Raw genomic sequence first — 25,743 nt, 5'->3', positions numbered from 1 at the left:
CTTTGCTTAAAACTTTATATATATAATATGTACTTTGGGTTGATTTTCCAGTAACGGTCCCTATTGCTGCTGCCAGATTCCTTCCTTCTGAGCATTATGTCAGTTTAAGGAGCAGAAATGCACAAGTATCTGGATCTTTGACTAGACCCCTCTGACCATGAGTCAGGCTGGGCTGTGTAATTTGCTGGAGCCAATGGGACAGCAACAAATCTGACACAAGCAGAAATTTGAAAAGAGTTTTTTTTTTCCCCCCACATTGGGCTTGCCCTCTAGCTATTCTTGGAACCCTGCTCCTGCCATGCTAAAGAGCCCAAGCTAGCCTGTTGGATGATGAGAGGCACGTGGCCCAGTCACCCTGTTGCCCCAGTCAATATCCAGCCAACTGTCAACCATGTGAGGAAGACCATTGGTACTAGCCAGCTTCCTGCCAGCTTACCAAGTGAGCACAGACACATGAGCAAACCCAGCAGAGACCACTGGGGCCCATAAAAGAACTGCTTAGTAGAATAATGAGCCAGATAAGTGGTTGTTGTTTTAAGCTACTATGTTTTGGGGTGGTTTGTTATGTGGCAATACATAACAGATACGGTGACACAGTTCCAAGTCTTCAAAACACCATGAAGAATCTCTGAGATTTTTCTCAGACATATAAGGATATGACAACATCCATTGGATAAAAGTGAATTTGGATTCTCAGCCATGTCTTCTCTTCAAGACTTACATGCCCGTCTTCCTCTTATAAGATCGTCTCCAGAGCAGGAACCTAGTAGAATGCCTGGTTTTCAGAAGCCACTCCATCAACATCACTTGAACAATCCAATCCCTGTGATCAGGGCTGGCCTGTTGTCAGGAATGACCCACTGAATGTGATTTGAAGGTTGTAGGAAAGGCTTCCTCTCTCCACACATCTCCTTGATTAATACTTGAAATTTCAACATCAGCAATTTGTTCTCTGTGCTGAAGTTGTGCTCCCCATGAGGCTTTTAAAAAATGCAAACATTCCTGGCTGGGTTAGCATACTGTCATCCTCTTCCTGTGAATGCTCTTATCAGATATCTCGGTCACCAAGGGGTCAAAGTTGGGGTGAGAGTAAACAGCAAAAAAGAGGAGAAATGTTGAAGGGGTGACAAGGTCCCAGTTACCAAACAGGAGGGCTGAACACACTTCCCACTGTGGCTGAGTCAGCGCTGTTTCCTGAGGAGAGCCCAGCTAAGAGTTGAATTGCCCCCTCCAAGGAGAGGAGGAATGGAATCTGTCTGGCTTTGGACTCTTGCCCTGGGGGCGGGGATGGTCAGATGTGAGGAAAGATTCATCACCTCCCAGTGCTAGCATTTTCCTTGGAAGCCCTCATCTGCTTTTTTGTGCCCCCAAAGCAACATTTTTTCAATAGCTTTGTAGGGTGCACATTAGCTGTCTATTCTTGGCTACACTGTTCGTTGTCACACCCTGGATGTCTCTACTTTTTCTTAGACTCTTTGGATGTGAATTGGTTTTGCCAACATGCCCAACTACAGTGATGAAAGCCACAGAGGGGACAGTCTGGGGGGATGCATGACTTGCTGCCGCCAGATTCCTTCTTTCTGAGCATTATCCGAGTTTAATGAGTTGAAACTCACAAGTATAATTAGCATAAGGCTTAAGATACTACTCTCTGTCCGTAATTGAATTTAATTTACAGCTTGAATAATTGCATTTACATGTGCAACCAAATGTTTGTCTTTGTTGGTTTTAAAAGTCTCCATCCATATTTATCTAGCAAAACTTTGCAAGGCCAAGGATCACTTATAAAAAGCTAGGGTGTTCTGGCATCTCTTGGCTTGAATTGGAAGGTGTGTTTGTAAAATGCAATCCTTGGAAATTACCTAAAAGACTTGAGGCTTTCTGATGTGAGACACTTATCAGCTTTCTAAATGTATAGCTTTAAGCCTCAAAAGAATGCTGCTCTGTTGCTTAATACAGCAACCTTAAGCCTCCTGGGGTGAAAAGTACTTAGCATAATTAAACTGCTGATTGTTCTTGAAGAGGGAAGGTGGGTTTTGTTTTAAGATTACAAGTGGCATTTCCAAGCACTTTGAGTTGAGGCCATCTTGATAGTATAGGGTATCTTGCATTCTGCAATCCTTGAATTGCAGGCATAGCAAACTGAAAGTGCTTGTAAGAGACAGTGTAATTCCATACACATGTTCCCTAGGGTACCCCTAGACATAAATGGAAGTATCTCTTCCCTCCTTCCCCCACCCACTTCTTTAGTAAGCTAAAGCAACGCAGACAATGTTTGCAAAACTGAGCTCTTCTTTCCCAGGCATTTTGGAGCAAAGAGTCTAAAGACCTATGATCTCATCTTCAAGCCTTGTAAGCAAATGTAGAGGAACTGCAAAGCTTGGCCTAGTACAATCACTGTCATTGAACTTCAGCTGAGACTTCTGTGTCATTTGGCTTTCTTTGTATCACTCTTTTTCAAAATAGAATAATGTGTAGATATGCTAGTATTGAATTATAGTGTTACTTAACTATGTACAAACACTAATATACTTATAGGTTCAAAAAAAGAAAAGAAAAAATATGCAAATAAAGTAGAAACAAACCTATAAAATGCATGGCATTCAAATGCACATGTTAATTTCAAGAGAGGTTCACTCCGTTTTTGCAGAAACCACATCACCTGCGTATGAACTGGTCACAACCACTGCTAACATGCTCTGGTCAGTTTGCCCCATTGAAGCTATTAGCAGAACATGGGGTGACTCAGTATTTGCCTCATTTTTCTGTTTCAGGATCAAAATTAATTTTTGACACTGACAATAACAGTGAGTCAATGGTCTTTCATGATGAGAATGTCCATCTATGTATGAAGTCTTTGTCTGTTCTGCACTAGCCCATCACAATTAATGTCATGATGCTTTAGCAAATAATGAGAACAGTACGTGGGAGAAACTGTTGGTTGTCCAGGCAAGGATACCACTCCCCTGAATGCAGCCCTGTCTGAATGAACAATTTCCAGGTTCTAGGATCTGGGGAGCTCCTTGCAATCTTCTGAAGGGGGAAGGGGCTTGGAGAGGGATTGATGTGGTCATTCTTCCCCCAGGTCAGGTGAGCTGTCACAAGCACATATCTGGAAACAGCTTATTGTCTCAGCAAATGCCCATCTATTCCCCATGATAGCAGAGAGCAGACAGCAGTATCAGGAAGAACTTCTCTTTGTGACAAAAATACCTGGTTTATCCATAAGGATTCCTGTTGCCTGTGGCCCCCTTAAAAGGATGGTGCTCATTGGCCCTCATTCCATGGACCATGGTCTTGGCAGATGGAGTCCTCATCCTTCTGGAGACCCAATGCCATGTCCAGAACCATGCTGGTCCTCTCTCCTCTCCATGAAAGTAAGTGCATGCCTCATCTATGCCAGTTTCCATCTGCTCTTTCTGCAGTTGAAGTTATCCACTCCCCAGACAGGGTCTCAATCATATACTTGGGGATCTTGTCCCAGTGATGAGGGAGTAGGAGGCAAGCTGAGGGGAAAAGCACAAGTTAGTACACCCTCCCTCCCCAGGTGGGACATGTATGATATTCCTTGGACACTCCAGGCTACCCCAAAACAGGAAAGGACAAAAAAAAAAGTTAAACTGATAAGAGTCTCCACCAGTTTACCAGAAAAAGGCAATCCCATCATAGCCTAAAGTCCAGGAACTCCCTATCTTTTTTTTTTCCTTTTTTAATGTTTATTTACTTTTGAGAGAGAGAGGGAGACACAGAGTGTGAGTGTGGGGGGAGGGAGGGCAGAAAGAGAGAGCGAGAGGGAGACAAAGAATCTGAAGCAGGCTTCAGGCTCTGAGCTGTCAGCACAGAGCCGGATACGGGACTTGAACTCACAAACCATGAGATCACCACCTGAGCCCAAGTCTGAGGCATAAGTGAGCCACCCAGGCCCCCCCCCCCCCATACTGTCTTAATGTTAATACTTTGCCAGAGGGAAAAACAACCTTAACATGACAATAGCTAGGCTTCCAGTAAGTCATCTTTAGCATGTGAAAGTCTCTTTGGAAACTCCTTCTTGACTTTATGTCCCCTGACTCCATAAAACAGTCACCCCCTACAACCCCAGTGCCGCCGGGGGGTCCTGTCCCCATGCTTTCATAAAATCACCTTTTTGCACCAAAGATGTCTTTAAGAATTCTTTCTTGGTCATTGGCTCTGGACCTCACGAACCTCACCGTTCCCCCAAAACTTCATCACCAGGTCTTCATCAACACTCTAATTCTGTCAGCATTTTATATGATTTCATTTGTACAGCTACTTTAGCAACCAAACCTTGAAGCTCTGAGTCCTTTAGAATCAATAGCTTTTTACCACCCCTTCACTTCAGGTGATTGCTGTATGCATTCTGCCATCACTCAGAGCCCTAACACCTCTGAAAGCTTAACTTCCTACATCTTACTCTCTGGCTGCCCTAAATCTTTACTTTCACTACCCTGGATCTTTGACCTCACCCAAGCATCTATAATTGCTCTAATTTATTCCATTCAACAACTTTATCTCAATGTTATATCCTTCAAACCTAGATTTTTTTGGACCATTGTTTCAATGACTCTCTTGCCAAAATTCTCAGTTTCCTTGATCTATTGTTCTTCCGTTACAAATGCCCCATAAAACTCCAACTTGAAATCAACTTAACAGTTTAACTTCTATGTTTCCTTATATCACAAACCTCTCAGATTCGTGATGATGATTTATGACCTCAATTAGACTTAAAGCTGCCCAGTAATCTTTCTATCTCTCTCTGTCTTATTCCCCACAGTGGTTATTTCAAACCTCATCTATCCTCAAATATTCTACCCTGGAATACCTTCTTATACTTTTCACAGGGAACTAAGCTCATAAAATGGAATCCATTTTACGGAAATTCCCTTCATTCTTTGCTACCCTACCTAAAACTTAGCTGCATGGGCATATACTTTTTACTTTTTGCTTCTTGATTGAATAGAAGAAGAGAATTTACCAACTTCTTCATCACTCCCATAATGTTAATCCTAGCCTAGGGCTAATTTCTCTACCTCTGCTCTGCATCAAATCTCTCATTGCTTCTCAGGAGACTTTGTTATTCATCAATTATCCCTTTTGACCCTTATACTTTAGCCACTTTTTATTGGCATCTTTTTACTAACATTAGAACAGATTCAAGCTTATCCTATATTTAACTCAAAATTCAACTGTCACTCAATCTCATCCTTTTCTTCCTATCATCTGTCTCTTTATCTTCACAACAAGATCCATTGAAAGAGTTGTCCACTCACATTGTTTTCACTTAATCAATCACCTATTCACTCCTTAATCCATGACCTTCAGGCTGCTATACCCATCCTTGCATCAAAACGCTTCTTGCAGCTCATCTTCCTGTCTCTATATCCAGTGCAAGCTTTCATTCTTTATCTTACCATCCTCTCTGTGACATGGTAGACCACTTTCACCTATTCAACACTTAGTTTCTGTGCATTGCACTCTTCTGGTCTTCTTCCTAGCCCTCTGGCTATTGTTTCTCACTCTGATCATTATCTCTGTTTCTTTAATTTTGAAGAGATATGGATGCAGAACAGATGGACTTGAATTATAGCCAAGGTAAAGCCACTCAGAGGTGAATATGATCCCTAGTAATTTCATTTCTAGGAATATTGTCAGTCTTGGGTTCGACACTGAGGGTTACATTTAAAATCACTCACTCAGAGGCACTCTAATAAAGGAAAGAGAACTTACTGAGGTTCTCATAAATACCATATTAGAAACTTAGGAGATCCAAAAGTGTGACCTTTTTACATCCAAATACCACAAGATATGTATCAAGTTATAGGAAGGCATGAATATGATAAACTAAAGATGGTCACAATTTCTTAGACATTTCTACAATTGACAGTTGGGATTGCTGTCCCCTACTTTTGAGTCTGGGCAAGCTATCTGCCTGCTTTGATGAATAAAATGGTATGGAAGTGATGTTATGATAAATTCTAAGCCAGGCATTAAGAAATTTGCAGCTCCATTTCCTGCCTCTTAGAATCCAGATGCCATGCTGTGAGAATATCCAAACAGATCCATGAAAGAGAGATATCTGTCAATAGCCCCAGGTTAAGTCTCAGTTGACAGCAGAAACTTGTTAGACATATGAGTGGGCCATCATGGAACTGGGTCCTTCCAAACCCAGTTGGAGCACCCTCACTTGATGTTCCATGAAGCAGAGGTGAGGCAACTCTACCAATCCCTGCCCAAACTGCATATTCATGATCAAAACAAAGGGAGAAATTTCTGCTAGAGGGAAGTGGGTTATTTCCTCCTCAAATATTTACCAGTGTACTAGATTTCAGAGTTGTTAGGGAGAGTTGGAGGGAAATTAGGGTATTGGAGAAGGAAGAGACAAAAGAGCTAAGTCTACAACTTTTGAAGTAAAGAATTGAATTCCCTGCAGTATTCCAGGGCTGAAGAGGCAGAGGCTCTTAATAAAAACCTCAGAAGGGCCACTCACCTCTCCTTCTCTAAAAGAATGTTGGTTAAAAGATGAAGTTAGTCATGCTAAGACTAGTAAGAAGCCCTGTGTGGGCTTAATCTATGACTGTGACAAGGTGATTACCTCATTACCTTATCTATCTAACAGGAAAACAAGAAGATATACTTCCTGGTTAAAGATGACATCTGGGGACACGTGGGTGGTTCAGTCAGTTGAGTGCCTGACTTTGGCTCAGGTCATGATCTCACAGTTCCTGGGTTTGAGCCCTGCATCGGGCTCTGTGCTGACAGCTCAGAGCCTGGAGTCTGCTTCGAATTCTGTCTCCCTTTCTCTCTGCCCCTCTCCCACTCGTGCTCTGTCTCTCTTGCGTTTGAAAATGAATAAACATTAACAAATTTTTTTATTAAAAAAGAATTTCAACAGAAGATTGTAATTCATAAAAAAGAATCAAATGGATGACCTAGAAATATAAAATGCAGCATTCAAATTTAAGATCTTCTTGGATGGGTTTAAATTAAGATAAGAAACAACAAAGACAAGATTAATGAACTTAAATATGAATCTATAAAAAGTAAAGGGAAGCACAGAGTTCAGTAGGATGGAGGTAGGGAGAATGGATGGAGCAAATAGAGAAAGCATAAGAGAAATGTAGGGTTCAGTAAAAAGTTTTTTCATGAGTGTGGGTAGAATTCCAGGAGGGGGTAAAGAATGAGCAGATTGAAAGAAATATTTGAAGTGATAATTGCTGAGGTTTTCAAAATGATTGAAGACACAAACCAGGAGACTCAAAAAACTTAATGGGTCCTAAGTAGAATACATATAAAGAAACCACCCTTAGGCACATCATAGGTCAAACTTCTAAAAACCAAAAACAAAGAAAAAATCTTTAGAGTAGCCTGAGAAAAAAGACATCACATTCAAATGAGAGACAATAAAATTTATGGCTGACATTCCAATGGGAATCATGAAAGCCAGAAGACAATGGAATGACACCTTTAAAGTGCTTAAGTAAAAACTAAAAGTAAAATTCTATGAGAAAATGGCAGTGAAATAGAAATCAAATTCAAGACAAATACAAAGACATTTTCAGACAAAAAAAAAATGAGAATTTTTTTCTCTAGACAATTGGAACTATAAGATATATTAAAGAAAGTTCTTCTAGTCAAAGAAAAATGATTCCAGATGGAAGTACAGAACTGGAAAAAGATTAAGAGCACTAAAAATGTGAATATAGGGGTACATATAAAATATCAATGGTTTATAGCAAAATTACAAATAATATCTCTGGGTTAATGACATATAAAAGTAAATTATACTACATAAATGATAAGGAAGTAAATTACAGATACATTGCTATAAAGTTCTTGAATTTTGGGGAAGTAGTAAGAATACTAACTTAAGGTGAACTTTAATACGTTAAGGCTGTATATGTAAGTTTATAATAATATAAAACTAAATAATTAATAAAGGAAAAAGCATTAAAATATATTTAGTTAATCTAAATGAATAAAAGAAAGGAGTGATAAATAGAATAGAAAAAACAGAAGGTACCAATTATAAGGAAACATAATTGGGTCACTCTCAGAAAAATCACACTTAGACTATTAAATAAAATCACTTAATCAAGGCATTGAACACTGGTTTGAGTAAATGTGAAAACTGTTACATGGTCACCTGAATTTAACAGGGTGGGGGAGGGGACCAAGAAATGCAACTTGCATCCATTTCTGCCATATCTTAATAAGGTGCAATCACAGCACCTAGCCGTGCCCATTTGAACAGGCTGGAATAGGCTGCCTGAAAATTAGACTTCCCCTAACATTATTCAAAAATCCCATGTGTGCTCTCTCTCTTCTCCTCAGGCAGTCTTCAAAGATCACTTTTGCTATAGCCTTGTCCCTTACCCAAAGATTCTCCTTGCTTTACATACCTGATTGAATAATAGACATTTCAATTATTGTGACTGCTGTCAAGTATACAGTAAGTATTGACATTCAACACCTTAAAAATTGGAGGGAACAGAATGCTTGGCATCAGTCAAGAGCGACATAACACACACACACAAAATAAACAAGATAAGAAACTTAAATCCACTTATGTCAGTAATTATATTAAAGTAAAGATTATCAGGGGTGCCTGGGTGGCTCAGTCGGTTAGGCGTCCGACTTCAGCTCAGGTCATGATCTCGCGGTCTGTGGGTTCGAGCCCCGCGTCGGGCTCTGTGCTGACAGCTCAGAGCCTGGAGCCTGTTTCAGATTCTATGTCTCCCTCTTCCTCTGACCCTCCCCTGTTCATGCTCTCGCTCTCTCTCTGTCTCAAAAATAAATAAATGTTAAAAACAATTTTTTTTAATAAAAATAAAAAAAAAGTAAAGATTATCAGACAGGATAAGAAAGGCAACTATAAACTCTTCACAATACACCACTTTAAATATAAGGGCATTAGAAAGGTTGAAAAAATTATATCAATAAAAGCACAAACAGTTACTAACCAAAAGAAAATTAAATGTACCTATATCAATATAAAAAGAAAGCATAAGACATTTTACTAGAGATGATGATTAAAAATTCAATTAAAGAGTAACATATAACAATTCTACTTTGTCCAATAACAAAGATCAAAGCACACAAAGCAAATATTGGCAGATTTTTTAAAAAGAAGTAGATGCTTTCTCACTCATCATTGAATATTTTAACACTCTTCTCTCTGTGGATTCTCACTGATAGAATCCAATAGACAAAAATATCATAAAGATATAGAAAGATTTGACCAACATGTTTTTTTTTAACGTTTATTTTTGTGAGATAGACAAAGAGAGAGAGACAGACAGAGCACAAACAGGGGAGGGACAGAGAGAGAGAGAGAGAGAGAGAGAGAGAGAGAGAGAGATGGAGACATAGAATCTGAAGCAGGCTTCAGGCTCCAAGCTGTCAGTACAGAGCCCAATGCAGAGCTTGAACTCATGAGCTGTGAGATCATGACCTGAGCCTCAGTCAGAAGGTTAACCGACGGAGCTGCCCAGGAGTCCCTTGACCAACATGATTAATTAAGACAGACAAAAAATTAAGATTACATGTAACAACAGCAAAACCATTCTCCTTTATGACACATGAAACACTGACCACAATGGACCATGTGCTTGGTCACAAAGAAATTTCTTCAAAACACAAAAGAATTTAAATTGTACAGAAAAGTCTTAGACTACATAATAGTGACTTAAAAATAAACAACAAAAAAGTTAATTGGAAAATCACCAAACGTTTGAAAATTAAGTAACACATTTCTAAATAATTCATGTGCAATGAAGACCTCGTAGTGGAATTAAAAAGTATTTTCAGCTGAATGATAATAAAAATATGAGAACTTGTGGGTGCAGTTAAAGCAGGAGTCAGAAAAAATTTTCTAGTTCTGAATTCACAATTTAGAAATAAAGTTTGGAAACCTAAGTTTTTATACCAACTAGGGAAAAGTAGGATATATTATATCTGAAGACAATAACACAAATGACAGCAGAATTATTTTTTAAATAGTTCTTTGTAAGTTTAACAAAATTGACAAACCCCTAGGAAGATTTATTTTGAAAATCATGGACAAAAACACAAATTAATTGTATTTAGAACTCAAAAGGAGGACAAAAATATAGGTTCTACAGATGTTAAAAAGTAATATAGGGCTAGTGGCACCTGAGTGGCTCAGTCAGTTAAGTGTCCAACTTCAATTCAGGTCATGATCTACCCATTCGTGAGTTTAAGCCCCATGTCGACCCTCTGTGCTGACAGCTCAGAGCCTGGAGACTGCTTTAAATTCTCTCCCTCTCTCTCTGCCCCTTCCCTGCTTGCACACTATCTCTCTCTGAAAAATAAATAAACACTATTTTTTTAAATAATATGGGGCTTTTATAAATAATTTTTAATTTTTAAAATTAGATAAAATACACAAATTCCTACAAAAACACAACTTATCAAAAGTGACATAAGTAGAAAATTTAAAAACCAAATTGTTCTCTAGTAGATCTATAATTAACAACTTCATGCAAAGAAAACTCCAGGCCCAGTTTGTTTTGCTGAATAATGTTTCCAAATAATAAAGGAAGAAACAATACTGAATTTAAACACACATGGCCAGAGAATAGAAAAAGAATACTTCTCACCATTTTTATTAGGCCAGCACAGCCTTGAAATTAAAAGCAAACAATAAAATTGCAAAAATAAATACATAAATATATACAGAAAAGAAGGAAGGGAGGAATAAAGGAGGAAGGAAGGAAGGGAAGGAAGGAAAGAAAGAAGGAAGGGAGGAAGGGAGGAAGGAAGGGAGGGAGGGAGGGAGGAAGGAAGGAAGGAAGGGAGGAAGGAAGGAAGGAAGGGAGGGAGGGAAAGAGATGTCTACATTTTTCAATTTTTACTACAAAATATTGCTAAGAAAAGTTAAAGAATACCTAAAAATTGAGAGCTTTACCATCTTAATGAATTGGTAGACTCAATATTTTTAAGATATCACTTCTCCCCAGATTGGTCTAAAGATTCAATGTTTTCCTAGGAAATTCTTCATTTTAGTAATTGTCAAGATTATTCCAAACTGTATGTGGAAATACAAAGGACTTGGAACAACCATGACAATCTTGAAGAAGGAGAACAAAGTTGGAAGTTTTACTCAAACAAGTTTGCTGAATGTCTACAAAGCTTATTGAAAACATGACATGGCACAAGGATATATCCATACACCAGTGGAACAGAAGAGAGAGCCAGAAACAGCCATTTCTAGATGGTCATATCAGATTTATGACCACTGTGCAGCTACAATTCTGTAAGAAAAGAATGGTCTTTTTAAATAAGAAGGTCAGTTAGATATCTATACAGGAGAAAAAATGAACTCTGATTCCTACCCAAACCATACACATAAATAAATTAGAGGTGGATTATAGATTTATTACACAAAAGATTAAATCATGAATCTTCTGGAAGAAAACATAAGCTAATACTTCTCCACTTTCAAATAGGCAATGGTTTTTTAAATAGAAAACAATTTAATAAGTGGAAGTTGGTGAGTTGCACTTTATTAAGAATAAAAACCTCTATTCAGAAAAAGATTACATTAAGAAGTAAAGAAGAAAATGACTGAGTGGAAGAAGATATCCAACAAAAGACATGTGTCTGTTATGTGTATGTAACTTCCACTGATAATAGGATAAAGATTGGCAACTAAATTGAAAATGTGCAAAATACTTTGAACATGCAATTCACAAAAGAGAATACCCAAATTAAAAAAAAAATATATATATATATATATTTATATACGTATATATGTATATTTATATATGTATATTTATATACGTATATAAAGATGTATATATACGTCGTGTCTGGGTGGCTCAGTCTGTTGAGCATCCAACTCTTGATTTCTGCTCAGGTCATGATCACAAGGTCATGGGATCAAGCCCTGTGTTGGGCTCCATGCTGAGTGTGGAGTCTGCTTGAAATTCCCTCTCTCCCTTCCTCTCTCTCTCTCTACCCCCCATCCCCCTCCCCTCTCCCCAACTCACATCTTCTTTCTCTCTAAAAGTAAAAAAAAAAAATTAGGGGTGCTTGGGTGGTTCAGCTGGTTAAGCGTCTGACTTTTGGTTTTGGTTCAGGTCATGAACTCACTGTTTCATGAGTTCAAGTCCCATGTCAGGCTCCCTGCTGACAGTACAGAGCCTGCTTGGGATTCTGTCTCCCCCTCTCTCTGCCCCTTCCCCACTCAACCTGTCTTTGTCTCTCTCAAATAAATAAAGTTGAGAAAAATTAAATTAAATTAAATTAAAAAAAAAAAGGTGTTTAAAATCAGTACTCATCAGGAAAATACAAATTGAAACCAAAATAAGATACCATGATGCTCATATCAGAATGGCTTAAATTAAAAGACAGACAATCTCAAGTGTTGAAAAGAATGTGGAATAACTGGAACTCCCATACAGTTAGCTGGTAAAAGTGTAAATTAACGCAATTACTTTGGAGAAACTGTTTGACAGACCCTAGTAAGGATATCTATCTATCTATTTATCTATCTATCTATCATCTAATCTATCTACCTAACATCATCATCTATTTACCTATCATCTAACCTTTTACCTAGTAAGCTAGTTACCCAGTTACCCTCCTAGATGTATATCCAATGAATACTTGTGCCCACCAAAAGGTATGTACTGGAATCTTTATAACAATGATGTTTTTAATCACTAAAAGCTGGGAGCAAAACATCCATCACAGTTGAATGGACCAAAAATTGTGATACATTTAATACAGTGGAATACAATTTTTGTATTCCAATAAAAGATGAGAAATAACAAATTACTTCTACTAGGCACAAAATGGATAAACCTCACTGGTATAATGTAGACTGAAAGAATATAGGCACGAGAGATTCGATGCTGTAAGATTCCATTTGTATAAAGTTTCAAAACCAAGCATAGCTAATCTGTGGTGACAGAGATAAGAACCACAGTTACATCTGGATCAGCCAGGTGCCGGATATGTTCTATGTTGTGACCTACAGAGTGGGTGCAGGCATACACATGTGTAAAAAATCACCACTCTATGCTTCTAAGTTATGTGCACTTTTCTACGTTTGAGTCATACATCAGAAACTAAAATCCTAACAACCGACTGATATCTTGCAAATCTATTCACTCTCATGTCTTTTCTTGGTTTTGTCAAAAGGCAATGCTAAAGCCAAACCCTTACTGATTGAACCAGTAAAGATACAATGAGCTACTTTTAGAAGGAGACAGTTTATTACAGAAAGAGAGAGAGCAGCCAAAGGTGCTAGTTTCCTGTAATCCTTGTCCAACACGCCACACAGGCCAGTACTGAAACAAAATGGGCTGATGCCAACACCATGAGTAATGGGATACTCCATTGCTGAGGAGCCAAATTTAGACTACAGCTAAGTAGGTTTGTATTCTGGAGGTCTATTCTGAGGGGGGCACGACAGGAAGACTCCTACCTTGATGGAACCCTGGAGGTGATGGGAAATTATCTCATGACAGCCTCCAGGGGAAGACAGGGAGGTGAATGGGAGATGGGAACGTGATATGGACTCAGAGCAGCCCCCCACAGGCTTTCCATCCTCTCTCATTTTCAGAAGATTATGAGGCTTCCTGACAAGAATCAGATTAGGTATAGCTTTGCCTGCCTGTGTATTGGACTTTCTACCTGAAACATCTTACAGGTATAGGTGACTCTATGGGCTCCTCAAATTCAATGTTTTCAGAACTATGTTGACCTCAAATGCTCCAAAGCCTCACCTGCCAAATCCAGAGTGTGAGGTCTGAAGCTCAACACCTATGTCTCCATTCAACCCACTCTTATTCCAGTGTTTGTTATCTGTGTGAATGGCTCAAGCACCTTCTCAGTTGTGATAATAAGGAACTTGAGTCATCTTTTTCATTTGTGTATCCAAGTTGGTTGTATCTAAACAACCAAGTTCTTTGGAATTTTACTTCTTAAATACCTGTTGTATGCATCTCTACCACACAGCTCCCTCTCTATCACATTTCTTTCTTTTTATTTTTTAATTTTTAAATTTTTTAATGTTTATTTATTTTTGAGAGAGAGAGAGAGTGCAAGTGGGGGAGGGGCAGAGAGCAAGAGGGAGACACAGAATCTGAAGCAGGCTCCAGGCTCTGAGCTGTCAGCACAGATCCTGACATGGGGCTTGAACTCACAAACCGAGATCATGACCTAAGCTGAAGTCGGACATTTAACCGACTGAGCCACCTATGTGCCCCTACCACATTCCTTTCTAACGGGAATTTGCATAAGCTACCTCTTTTAACTGGAATCACCTTCCCTCTTAGACATGACTCTTTCAGATTCTCAGCCCACTCATTTCTTCATGGAAGCCTTTCTGTAATATCCCAGATGAAGACAATTTTTCCAATTATAGAGTTTTATATATATATATATATATATATATATATATAATTATATTCTGTCATAAAACTGTATACCCTTTGTATCTCTTACCACACATTCAGTTTTATATTCTCTTGTGTTATATTTGATCAGGCTACAGATTTCATGAAGGTACAGAATGTGATGTCTTTTTCACCTATTACATTCCCAGCAATGAGCATTGTGCTTAGTACAGAGTAGGTACTTGATGTATAATTACTGAGTGGGTAAATGAATAGTAATTACAATTGTGTGTAATCAGCTGCATAACGTCTACCTATCTCTAAAGGGCAAGAAGCACCAGTCTTTTTCACCAATGCATCCTTAGGGCAGAATGCTAAGCAAACAGTCCTTAATATATCTGTGCTGAATGAATGAATAAAAGTAAATGATGAGTACCTGGAAACTGTTGAAAAGGTAAAAAGATAGTCCAGGAAGTAGACTTAGGTTGAGATGTGGCTTTGGCATTTAGTAACAAAAGCCCACAGCGCTTCCCTGGCAGGAACCCACCTGCACTTTGCAAGGGCATTTAGTTTTTCAGTCCAAAGTAGAGTAAATTCATCATTTAGGCACCATGGCAAAGTGAAGAGGACATACATCCAGGAAGGGCAGAGATCTCTTCATTCTGCCCTTCAATTACACACCTTTCAGGTAGCCGCAATAAGGTCAGTACAGATTGGAGGAAGGCTGGCACAGATAGCACTGTGGCCCCTCTCTATACATTTGGAACCAGTTCAGCTGAACATGGAAACTAAGCTGGAAGGGAAAAATAAAGGGGAAAGATTTGAGAAAGGTTAAAGCAAACATTGATTAGAAAGGGAGTTCTGGGGGAGTGTGCAAAAGGCAACTCCATCTGCTATGTCTAGTTAATGTGGGGGAATAGGTTTTAAGATCTAATTGTATATGAATCTCTGTTTTGTTTTTTTAATGTGTTTTTTTGTTTTTGTTATTGTTTTTGTTTTTGTTATTAGCAGAAGAACGATTCCCTTGTTTTAGATATAAGGAAATGAAGCTAGTCCTTCAGAAGTAAGACAGTATTCTCAAGGTATTTGTTGTCTTGTAAATACATATACCCATTTTGGGTAGCTATAACCTCCCCCACTCTTTGCTCAAATCTGATAGGTCTTTCTAGAAGGTTGTCTCTTTGGGTGACTATTTCACACATTTTGTGTGTTGGGGTGTTTTTAGTCTTCTTGAATAGTATATTATAAATATTAATTTTCCTTTTCTCTCCTTTAGTACAGTCCAGGCTTTTTTCAAGCCAAAAGAAAGGTTCTGTGAGTGAAGCTGTGTTACAGAGTGTGTGATAATAGAAGAAAGATACAACTCCCAGAGGAAGGTGAAATTTTGAGAGACAGGGCTATTTGATGAACCACTCTCCACCGCTTCCCAACTTGTGATTTTTCCTCCAAATATCTATGTTTTAATATGTTTAAAGATGACATGTTATGAATAGAAGCATAGACTTCTTAAAATTTAAGTTTTTTGGGTGTTGTTAGCCAGCCACCAGGAGAAACAAACTGGGGAAATAATGACACAAAAGTACAAATAAGGGGACAATCCAGGGTTTTCACAGAGTCCTCATATGGTCTGTATGGTTCCTACCTCTCTTTTGCTCTCTTTTTATTTCTGAGGACTAACCATCCTGAATCTTCCCCTCTTTCCAATTTAAAGGAGAGAATCATGCACCCTCCTTCATCCTTGGCTGTCAAGGTGGCAATTTTCCTTTTTGTTTCCTGGGATCTGATTAATACACACCAGGATGATCCTCTTTGGGATTTCTTCACATTACTTTAGGCATTACCATCCATTATTACCTCATTAAGTGAGTTTATCAAATCAGTTTTGGTCTCCTAATGGGCTGGAACTCTGATTGGTCAGCTTTTATAGAAAGGTAAGAACTTAAAGGGGTAATATAGGTAGTTTCTCAAACCAAGGGAAAGACCCATAATACATCTACCTGATAATTTTTGAGGGATTATGTATGAAATAAGATGGAGGCACTAAGTATGAGGTGTCATCTTGTAAATTCTCTTTCAATCCTGTTAATTAATCAAAAAGAAATACTCATTTTTGCTCTGGAGAGTCCTTAGCATCTGTGTAAGCTATGTTAATCTCCCATTTAAACAAAGAAAACTGTCTTAGGCTCAAGGCAGACTACAGTATTATCAATAGTCTTTCATTTTTCATATTTATTATGTTGTTACCACGTATTAGTGGTCAGTGGTATCAGTTTTTCACTTACTCATTTAACTGAAGTAGGATATCTACTTTGTGCCATGGATACCTTTTTAAGAAATTTCAATTTTTTCTGAAGGTATGGGGAAGCCACTGTGAGATTGTACACAGAGGAATAAATGTGGCCAGATATCTTGCAAAATGACTCTAGCTTCCTCTCTTTGAACTTTTCATTAAAAAAACAAAAAAACAAAAAAAGAAACAAATCTATCGAAGTACTCTGAAATGTTTGAGAACCAAAACAACAAAAATCTCTTCTCTCCACCCTTCTGCTACTCTCCAATAAAGCACTATTTTCTATCTTCTACTTTGTGTTCTGAGAGAGTGTGCCAAGAAAGATTGCCCAAACTTAATGAAAAAAATCATAGTTGCTTGAGCGCAACTTCAGGCTACCTTAATGCTCTCTATCTTCAGCCTTTGCAAAGCTGACTCAGATTGTTTGTGTCATTGCATGGCTGGCATAGTCCTCTGCGACAGCTGGTGCAGGGCTAACTCTTCTCTTTCAATAAATGAGGCGGAGCCAGGGCTCAACCTGATGTATTTTGATTTGGGTTGCTCTTCCCTTACACTACAGGGCCATTAAAGATAAATGCACCATCATCCACCTGGGGCTCTCTGAGCTCTGTGGCTTTCCTTCTTCATGATGGGTCTTCCATGGTGTCACATACCTGGGATCTCACACCCGTTTGGTAACTTTCTCTATCAGCGTCCCTTAATGACTGTCCTTTACCCTTCCCTTCCTTTTCCACATCTCAGAACAACCATTAAAAGATGACTTTCAGGGGTGCCTGGGTGGCTCAGTTGGTTAAGTCCGACTCGATTTAGATTCAGGTCATGATCTCACAGTTCATGAGTTCGAGCCCCACATTGGGCTCTGCGCTGACAGTGTGGATCCTGCTTGGGATTCTCTCCCCCTTTCTCTGTTCCTCTCCCACTTGTGTGCTCTCTCTCAAAATAAACAAATTAATTTTTAAAAAAAGAATGACTTTCATTTCACTTTTATACTTCAAATGATTTTTGACAGTGATTCTTCCTCCCCTTTCCGGTGGGGTTCAGTGATAATGTCTAAATGTGATTATAAATAGATCTGCTTTGGTTAAGGGGTGCTTTTCTCTCAGCATCTTTAGATTTCATTACAGATCTAGCATGTAGGGTGGATGCTCTTTGCTAATTTTTTCCCCTTTCTTTTCCTTCCTCTGAGAAGCACATTATTACTATACTAAATGCCTTGAGCAAAACTTAATTCATTCCACGGATCCACATCTGTAAAACAAGCACTGATGGGGAGAGCTGTTTGAAATGAAATAAGAGCTGAAGCTTACACTGTTAAAAAAAAGAAGAAGAAAAAGAAATGGGCTGACATCCCTCTCTCAGTGTGAAAGGATTAAGATGGTTTTAATTATCTCACCTGGCTTTGGTTATTTCATTTATTCTCACTCCCTATTGTTTCCTTTATATAGCTAATATAATAGCATAAGGTCTGGTGTTATCATCTGGATTTCTCCCTTTAGGAAAGTTGAAGAGCCTCAGGTTAAAAAGTAAAAATCACAGTTCAAAATGTGCATAAATGTGTGATGACAAGAGCAGAGACTTAAGTTCCTATGCCCAGTCATGTACGAATGCCAATAATAACTGAAGACTCAGGACTGAATATCTCACACTTCTTTTGAATAAAGCAAATGGGTTTCTAATGTGATCTGGATATGAAAAGATGTAGTTATTGAAGCATTGGTGTGATCTTACGGAATGTAATCTCTGATCCAGCCTCCAGGCCAGGCCAGTTGTATACATACAAAGGCAGGGTGTTTAGGGCTTGACAGTTTCTTTAGATGACAAAAATATATACATGCACCAACACAAAGGAATTATTACTCTTGGCCTTTATTTTAAGATGATGGCTGGCATCAGTTTAATATTTCCTGTTTTCCCTTATCAAGAACTCTGTTTGACCTGACTGGGAGCAGGGAAAGGAATTTTCCATAGGTCTTTTTTTTCTCTTAACACCTGAAAATTATCCTCCGATAAAGACTTGACAGCAGCTTTGAGCATGGACTATATTAAGGGAGAATTTGAAGAAGAGAGTGAATAATATATTGCAAAGTAGAGCCAATCCGGGGAACCAGAAATTATTATTGCAAACACTGGGGGTGGAGGAGCAAGGTGATACAGGGGAATGGAGACACATTGCATGGGCCCTGGGTCCTGGGCCCTGGCAGTCAAGAAGAGCAGCCTTTTCCCAGCGCTTAGGAGGTGAGAACACAGCCAGCATGGAGCCATGCAGAGGGGCCCAGGGAGGAGCTCAGGATGGACAGGTCCTGCTGTCCTGCTCTTAATTGCTTCTGTTGGGTGGGGGTCTCTTGTCTGCTACTTCTGTTCAGGATCTATAAGCACAGAGAAAGGGTAATGGGCAGAAAGTGATAAGTGTATCAGCCTCTGATAGGACTAAACTGGACAGGCAGTGATGGGCATCTAACCCTTATCCTGGCTCCAGAGATCCAAGAGCAACCCCCAAACAGGATGACATTCTGGAGGGGTAGGCCACGTGGCTCATGGCTGAGACACATTTTCAAAGGCCTGGGCATGCAGAGCATCCTACCTGGCTAATCAAGTGATTAGTGGTTGAAACTAGGACCTCTCCACCCCAGCTGTCCCAGGGTCCCCCACACCATCAGGGAGCACTCAGAGGACTTCAGACAATCTCTCCTCCCTTTCGAAACAGCAAAGGAAAATCAAAGACATTATTTTCAACCTGATTCTTATAACTGAATGCCCCACTGATCAGGATAAGCGAGGGACAAACACATTAGTGCCCACATAAAATGGCTTTTGGAAAAGTAAGATCTGATCCACTGAGCCGAATGATCATTACAAGTTGTAATCAGTAAAACCAAATTTCACAGCAAATGGGACACTTGCTATCCTCGCCTCACTCAGGGAAACTGAGACATGGTGTGGAAGGAAGAAAAAATTTCTACCATGCAGAAGTGCTCCATGTTTTTCTGTGCAGCCTCAAGGACAGTTTGATTTTGTTTTTCCAGGCATTGTTCATCCTATTAGTCAGGATGAGCCAATTTGAACCTGTTGGTGGAATCTGAGCTGTAACTTTGACTTCCATCTAAGGTCAGGGCTATTCAGGTTTGGCTTGACTGCTGAGAGCAGGTCTAGGTTTGTCCCTTTTATCAAAGTGAACACAGGTAAGCACTGTGAATCAATAAAATGCAGATCAAGGGAGTGGTCATGATCATATTACCCTTCTAGAGGGTGTCAATTGACAGCAATTTCAGTTCTACTAAATCCCAATGCTGAGCATCTAAAGAACTCCATGGGCTTTGTCCAGAAGAAAGGAATCAGAGGTGGTTAATGAGCTGTTGCCGGCAAGAAAGGAACTTGTCTTTATAAGACTATGTTATGCAATTTAAGGATTTTTTTAAGCATTATTTCTCTCCAACTCTTTTATAAATTACAAAAATTTTCAACTGGAGCAAAAAGAACCTCTCTGTTTTTCAGTAGAGTCCCCTTGGCTTTGATTTCTAAGTGTTGACCTCTGGGATAAAAATTAGAGCATCCACAGTGCCATGGCCAGCAGACAAGCTTGCCACATCCTGCACGAGCAGGGTTAGATGCTCACCTCCTGCCCTGGCTGAACCGGAACAAAAAGCAAACAAGAAAGAAAACATTGTGGCTGATAGTATGCTCCACCTCTGAGTATGCCTGTCAGGGAAGAAGCTCCCACCACTGGCTATAGTGGCCATCAGCCCATCTTTGACAGCTCTAGTCATTAGAAAGTTTTTCTTTCTGTTAAGCCCTCACCAGCTTTATTCTGCCTCCTACCTCTTCACAAAGGAGATATGAATTTTAAAATATCTTTGTCCTGGAGCAAAAAGCACTCTGCTATAAATACTGTATTTGCCAAATTCAGATAAAAGGTCGATGCGTATTCTTGAGTGGCAATTGAAACAAATGTGTCCCATATATGTGTGCTCATATGAACGTGGCTTGAGTCAATCTCAGCATTATACTAAGTTGAACCATATGAAATTGCTCACTTTGTAGATCACAAATGATTGACAACTGGCCACTTTACATTGATTCAACCTGTAATGCAATGGTTAAGAATGTGGACTTCAGAGCTCCTTCTCCCATTTAGTAGCAGTGATCTTTGACAAGTTACTAACTACTCTGTACCTTAATTTTCTCATCTCAATGGTATTTATCTCATAATTATAATCTCATTTTCACAACACTTATGAAAAAAGAATGGGTTAATACATGTAAAGCATTTAGAAGAGTTCTTGGCATTAAGAGAAAATTATTCATTCTCTTTTCTCGGATTTTGCTGGCTGTAATTAAATATCTTATCCTAGAAGGACAGAAGCTATGTGGGGTGGAGTGGATGGCTGCAAGAGGGACATTTGTCTAGGATATCCTGTTCAAAAAGTGCTTCAATGTAAATTTCTGACATTATCTCCAAACAAAAGTAAACATACAGTCACACAGACACATGGACAAGATTTGCAAACTACTACTAATTCATAATAAGTTATTGGTTATTAACACTTAAATTAATCACAGTATTTACAGACTTGTTCTGGCATATGTTTATTGTTTTATATATTTGAACCTCATAAAAACAATTGACTCAATCTTGTCAGTCTCTGCAGGGAAGGTAACAGCTAAAAGCCACTAACTCCTGTATATTTCTCATGTGAAATGCAAAAGAATATTGCTTAAGGTATAAAACTAGCAGACTCTTCTCTTTTAGAGCTGTTGGCTTCCACAAAGAGGTTACATCTACCTCTGGCTCAATGACCTGTTCAAGTACTGGGGGAGGCTGTGGTCACTGGCAGCATTGAGTAGCTTGAATCACTGCTGATGCCAAGAAATGGAACCTTGAGCTCATTGCCAATGTTTTAAAAATCTTATTGAAAAAAAACCCATCATATTTAGGAAAAATAATTAGAAGTCACACAGTACCTCATATACTTAAATATTCTAAAATCTTACCATGCATTAAGACAGCTCAGTAAAGAACTGTTTATTAACACAGAATTTTAATGACTGTTCCCCCAAATTGCTTTACTGGATTGCCTGTATAATGGGTCTATATGAAAGACAGTTCAATTCAGACTCTTTGTTGAGTTTACTACAGTAATTTGTTCTTAGTCCAAATGGTGTCCACTTTATGTAAAGAGGAAAATTCCTATTTGGTCTTGGAAACAAGACCAATAAATTTTGTAAATGAATGAATTTCCATCTTCAAGGTAGCAGTTAGGAGCCTTAAAACCAAATTTATGGTCCATTAAGTAAGTCAATTTTTCTTATCTTATTCCAGGTTCCATTTTATATTCCTGTCATTATTTTCTTTTCTTCTACTTTTTAAAATCAACCTTATTGAGGTATTATTTATATACACAAAACTGGCCAGTTTTAAGTATAAAATTCAGTGAGTTTTGACAAATGTACAGAGCTGTGTAACGATCACCCTGATGGCATATAGAACATTAAAAGTTCCCTAGTTCTCTTTTTCAAGCAATCCCTATTCCCCAACCCCACTCTTTGAAAACACTGGTCAGCTACTATCATTTTGCTCTTTCTAGAATTTTGTATAAAAAGAATCATACAGTCTTTTGTATCTGGACTCTTTTACTTGGCATAATCTTTTTGAGATTTGTCTATGTTGTTGAGTATATCAGCAGTTCATTCCTTTCTATTGCTAAGTAGTATTTCCATTATGTGTATATACAAATATGCTAAAATATAAATTGATTCCAGTTTGTGGCCATTACAAATGAAGCTGCTACAAACACAATTTACATCTTTGTGTGAACATATATTTTCCATTATCTTATCAAATATATGAGTGGGATTATTGGGTCATATGTTAAGTGAATGTTTAACTGTATTAAGAAACTACCAACTTATTAAGTGCCTATGTTAAGTGCATGTTCAACTGTATTAAAAAATGATTGCATTTTACCAGCAATACATGAGCACTCCAGTGGTTTTGTTCTCTTGGTAACACATGGTATTGTGAGTCTTTTTCATTTCAGGCATTCGAGTGCATATGTATTAGTATATTATTGTGGTTTTATTTTGTATTTTTCAATGGTTTTATGATATTAAGCATATTTTCATGTTATTTGTCATCTATATGTCTTTTTTATGAAGTGTCCAGTTGAAACTTTTGCACCCTCCCCCCTTTTAAAATTGGACTTATGCCTTCTTATTATTTTCTTTTATTTATTTATTTTGAGAGAGACAGAGATAGGGTGAGCATGGGAGGAGTAGACAAAGAGGGAGAATCTCAAGCAGGCTCCTCACTGTTGGCACAGAGCCTAATGCAGGGCTTGAATTCACAAAACTGTGATATCATGACCTAAGCTGAAACCTAGAGTCAGACACTGAACCAACTGAGCCACATGGGCACCCCTGCCTAATTATTGAATTGTAAGAGCTCTTTATATGTTCTAAATATATTCCAGATATATTTTCCCCAATATATTTCTTGCCTTTTCATTTTCTTAGTAATGTATTCTCAAAGTAAAAAGTCTTTAGTTTTGATGAAGTCTTATTTATTAAATTTTTATTTTATATCTTCTGATTTTTATGTGCTCAGGAATCTTTGCCTAACCCAAGTTATATATATTGTCTCAGATTCTTTTCTAATAATTTTATATTTTTTGATTTTCCATTTAGATCCATGGTCTATTTTGAGTTACTTTTGATCTGTGGTTTGATGTAGGAGTCCAAGTTTACAATATCCAAGTGTTCCAGCATCATTTATTAAAAGGAATATCCTTTCCACTTTATCTTTTCACCTTTAAAAAATATGCCATATAGGCATGCATTTACTTTTGGACCGTATACTGTTTCATTGATTTATATGTACATATGGTTGCTGTAGCTTTACAGTAAGTCTTGAAATTAGGTTATGTGTTTCCTCCAGCTTTGTTCTTCCCCCCAAATTGTTTTAGGTATTCTAAGTCCATTAAAGTTCCATGTACATTTTAGAATCACCTCATCAAAAAATACCAATAGGATTTTAATTGAAATTATATTAAATCTATATGGCAAATGGGAAAATGTGCCTCATGGACCTCCTATTACAGGGAGAATAATTGACCCAGAGCCCCAGATGCTGTCCTTTGAAATCCATTGTTTCATTTGGGCCAGAGGATGCCTCCCACAGGCAACTCCCTAATCAAGGACTGAGAGTGGGGGACATACCGAAGAAGACTCATTTCTGGGAGATGTGGAACTCCTCTTTTGGCCATTTTAAAGTCAAGGAATCCTTGTCATCTTTGTTGAGCTTGCTTAGACTGCACAACTCTGAGGGCAATCCACTCAACCTTTTCTCTCTCTCCTTCACTTGGGTTCACTCTTGCCTCGGAGTTTGACATATTTCCCAGGCTTTTCTAGCTTTCTCCCCAATCCTTTTCTCACAGGCTTCTTCCTCAATAAAACCCTTGCATTTTCTGGGGCGCCTGGGTGGCGCAGTCGGTTAAGCGTCCGACTTCAGCCAGGTCACGATCTCGCGGTCCGTGAGTTCGAGCCCCGCGTCGGGCTCTGGGCTGATGGCTCAGAGCCTGGAGCCTGTTTCCGATTCTGTGTCTCCCTCTCTCTCTGCCCCTCCCCCGTTCATGCTCTGTCTCTCTCTGTCCCAAAAATAAATAAACGTTGAAAAAAAAAATTTTTTTTAAAATAAAACCCTTGCATTTTTTTAACCCTGTTTTAATGTCTGTTTCTCAGAAGGTCTGGATTAACACAAGTGGTACCAAGAGTGGTCTGAGAAAACAGACAGCAAGATGAAGGCAGAGAATTAGCTCAGCTACTCTTTGGCATAGAGCACACATGTCTGCTCCCTAGCATAAGATGCAGGTCAGTTGCTAAATATTTCCCTGATGGTGACCCTTGAAAATGTCCCTATGGAGGCAAATGCTGTGTTAGGTATAACGATATAGCATTTGGAAGTAGGAGGACAGTGCCTACAAAGACAGCCCAATTGGTTGGTTGACACTAGGTGTATGGACTCCCTGAAAAGATTAATGAGAGACTGAGAGCTGTTAACATGCACTTAATAGCCAAGTGTGAGAACCATAGAGCTTCCAGTGCTAATGGTGGTAGTATATAAAGAGGTCCTTATTACCTATAGCTGAAGGGCAGGCATAACCAAAAGACAAAGCTAAGACTTAATTTTGAGAATGGTAGAGCTCTAAGACATTAAAGTACTTCTTTAACGCAGAGAAACCTGGATGGATGTCCCTGATGATGTTGACTTTACAACACCCACAGCCCCACCCTCTGGGCATGTACCATGCACCGGGAGTCTACCTTTCCCCAATAAGGGCTGACAGTTAAGCCAGGCTGGAAGATGCTGCAGATCCTCCTCCCCACAAGACATATGTGCCCCCCACCTTAGGAGCTGTCTTTCTTACTGCCAGATGAATAGGGTTAAATACCAGAATAATGCTACTGTGGTGAGGGTAGAGCCTGATAGGGCAAGAAAGAGACTATACACCAAAAGAATGAAGACAACTATCACCCAGTACTGTCAAGAGCAAGGAAAGTTCTCCTGGGATTATATTCTGAGGATATTTGATCGAGGAGGATAGAATGTAAAGCTGGATAAGCAATTATTCATTGATCTCGGGACATTTTCTCAGGATGTGGGATTTATCATCCTAATAAGAAAGACTCAGTGGATGGAACAAAGTCATTTCTGAAGTGGCTTTTAAAAGCCTGGAAGAAATGGTGGTCAAATCTTAGCAAAGTAGAAATGCCTGAGCTTTCCTGGCAGATGGTAGGGGCAAAAATAAAAAGCCTAAACATGACTATGTTCCAATAAAACTTTATTTACAAAAACAGGTGGTAGGCCAGAGGTAAATTTGGCTATATTTTGCTGACCATTGCCTTAGACAGCAGTCAACCAAGGCACTGCTTACTATCTATAATTTCCAAAGAAGAAAAAAGAATGGAAAAGTAAAAGTGTGAGAGCAATTACTCCAATAAAACTCACCATTTGTTGCTCAGTCCCCACACGTGAATCCATTTTCAGTTCTGGAGCCCTTTTACCTAAGAGGTAGC

General features: G+C 38.8%; 1 long non-coding RNA gene across 1 annotated transcript; it reads right to left on the bottom strand.

Annotated features, from left to right (window-relative positions):
* Positions 1 to 525: 525 nt before the first annotated feature.
* LOC123591060 lies at positions 526 to 25,743 on the bottom strand. Its single transcript, XR_006709098.1, has 2 exons — positions 25,676 to 25,743; positions 526 to 3,506 (listed from the first exon to the last, which is right to left on the bottom strand). It is a non-coding gene; the product is annotated as an uncharacterized LOC123591060 (long non-coding RNA).

Source organism: Leopardus geoffroyi, chromosome B4 (assembly GCF_018350155.1).
Source record: "Leopardus geoffroyi isolate Oge1 chromosome B4, O.geoffroyi_Oge1_pat1.0, whole genome shotgun sequence".
NCBI classification, from domain to species: domain Eukaryota; kingdom Metazoa; phylum Chordata; class Mammalia; order Carnivora; family Felidae; genus Leopardus; species Leopardus geoffroyi.
Note: the sequence above shows the minus strand (reverse complement) of the source record. Positions and strands in the feature narration are given on the sequence as shown.